Raw genomic sequence first — 2,208 nt, forward strand, 5'->3', positions numbered from 1 at the left:
ACACACACACACACACACACACACACACACACACACACACACACACATATATATGATTCATACAGTATTATTATTATTACATTCATTTTTCTTATAATTTTTTTGATACATTTATTTTGTCAATGTATGAATTGGACTAGACAATTACTGGATAACTGGATAATGTAAGGATAAAATGATTTGTTTTGGAAAAAAAGATTTTATATTGATATTATAATAATGTAATATTGTAATATCAGTAGATGAGTTGGACTGGACAATTATTATATAACTGAATAATATAAAAATTAGTGGATGAGTTAATGCATTAATGTATGGATAAATAGTATGTTAAATGTATCTTTTTATTTTTAATATATATTTTTATTGTTTATTATTATTTTTATTTTTTTACAATTATGTTTTATACATTTATTTTCTTGGACTGAACAATTCCTGGAAAACCAGATAACTTATTAATTTATGAATAAACATTAACCAGTTTTGTTAATTGGCTAAGTGGTCATGCAAATAATTTTAAGATGGCTAAATCCTACTAAAACCTATTAGTTGGTCTGGTAGTCTTTATTACCAGTTTTTACAGTAATACTGCAAATATAATATATATATATATATATATATATATATATATATATATATATTTGTATTCTACATACACAAAATTCTTAAGATTACATAACATTTGCTTTACTGTGGGGTCTAGAACAGTCGGAGAGCTCATAATTCTCACTTTAGTACCAGCTACATAACCCAGCTCAATCTTTTCCGCAGGATCTGAAGTTCATCTACGGCCGGTATATCGACATCTCCTCAGAGGAGGAGAGAAACATGTAAGCACCACTGTCTCATGCCTCAGGCCCTTGTCTGGGGCCTTAACTCTGCAAATCACAATCAAAGCCAATGAAAAGAAAACACCACTCCTAGGCTAGTGGTGAATACAGGTGAGTTCTTCATGAACATGTGCTGATGTACAAGTGTGTTTGTTCCCGTCAGGTTTGATATTGTTTTGATGAAAGAGGGGAGGATGAAAGGTCAGGCCTTCATTGGGCTCCCCAGCGAGAGAAGCGCAGAGAAGGCCTTAAAGGAAACCAATGGATATGTACTCAACGACAAACCTCTTGTGGTGGTATCCTTTGTTTTTGGCATTACATTTCTGACAGAATGTTTTGTCTTTCACTCTCCAACAAAAACAATGTGTTTTGCTTTTTACACCTAGGATTTATTTTTTACAAATGTTTTACTGTCAAATAAAATCATGCCTTAACTTAAACTCCAGCAATTCGCCCGATCTGCAAAACCTAAACAGGAATCTGCTGATTCAAAGAAAGGAGGGAAAAAACACTGAACTGGTGGGTTAAAAGACCAACAATTTTTGTATTTATGTAAATATTTTTATGGTTGTGTCTGTTGAAGTGGGTTGGTGAAAAATGTACTGACACATTTTTTTATAAGAAATTATTATAAGTTGATAAAATAGCCTCTTAATTTTAAAGTTTTTTTTTTTTTGGTGTCCAGATAAATTTTAACCCAACATTTCTATTTGTTTAAGATGATGTTGATGTTCAATCATGAGCCTACAGGAGCTCCATCTTTACTTCATATCCTTTAAAATATCCTTTAAAAGAGTTATTTGAATTGCTTGCTTTAATAAAAAAATATAGGCTATATATATATATATATATATATATATATGTATATGTATATGTATATATATATATATATGTATATGTATATGTATATGTGTGTGTGTGTGTGTGTGTACATTTTGTTTTTACACATAAAGCTTGTTATTAATATTCACACATTTTCCCCCTCCAATTTTATTGCAGAATACTGCTGTTGAGTTCTGTTGGACTGAAGTTCATCAATTGATGTATTGTACTTTATTATATTTGATTTTTTTTATATATATATATATATATATAGCAATGCAAAAAAATAATAATAAAAGGAAATAATACTTTCATCTGGATCTTCATTGAAACTGCTGGCCTATTTCAAGACCTTCTCATAACAATATTGTTTATATATACTTTTCTATGCAATATTGATATTAATCTGGGTTGTTTGTGCACTCAAGGTTACAAAAGGTCGGATCCTGATGTTTAATGGTTCCAGTATTGTTCTGCACGCACAACATGTGCCTTTGATGTGAAGGAGAATAAATTTAGAAGTCGCTATCAGTCAGCCAGCTCATCTTCCAGCAGC

At 30.6% G+C, this 2,208-nt stretch overlaps 1 long non-coding RNA gene across 1 annotated transcript; it reads left to right on the forward strand.

Annotated features, from left to right (window-relative positions):
- The first annotated feature begins 771 nt into the window (after positions 1-771).
- On the forward strand, positions 772-1,654 carry LOC107590357 (uncharacterized). Its single transcript, XR_001609778.1, has 4 exons — positions 772-830; positions 994-1,126; positions 1,277-1,349; positions 1,550-1,654. It is a non-coding gene; the product is annotated as an uncharacterized lncRNA (long non-coding RNA).
- Positions 1,655-2,208: the final 554 nt, after the last annotated feature.

Source organism: Sinocyclocheilus grahami, unplaced genomic scaffold (genome assembly GCF_001515645.1).
Source record: "Sinocyclocheilus grahami isolate Dianchi unplaced genomic scaffold, SAMN03320097.WGS_v1.1 scaffold126.1, whole genome shotgun sequence".
Classification (NCBI taxonomy): domain Eukaryota; kingdom Metazoa; phylum Chordata; class Actinopteri; order Cypriniformes; family Cyprinidae; genus Sinocyclocheilus; species Sinocyclocheilus grahami.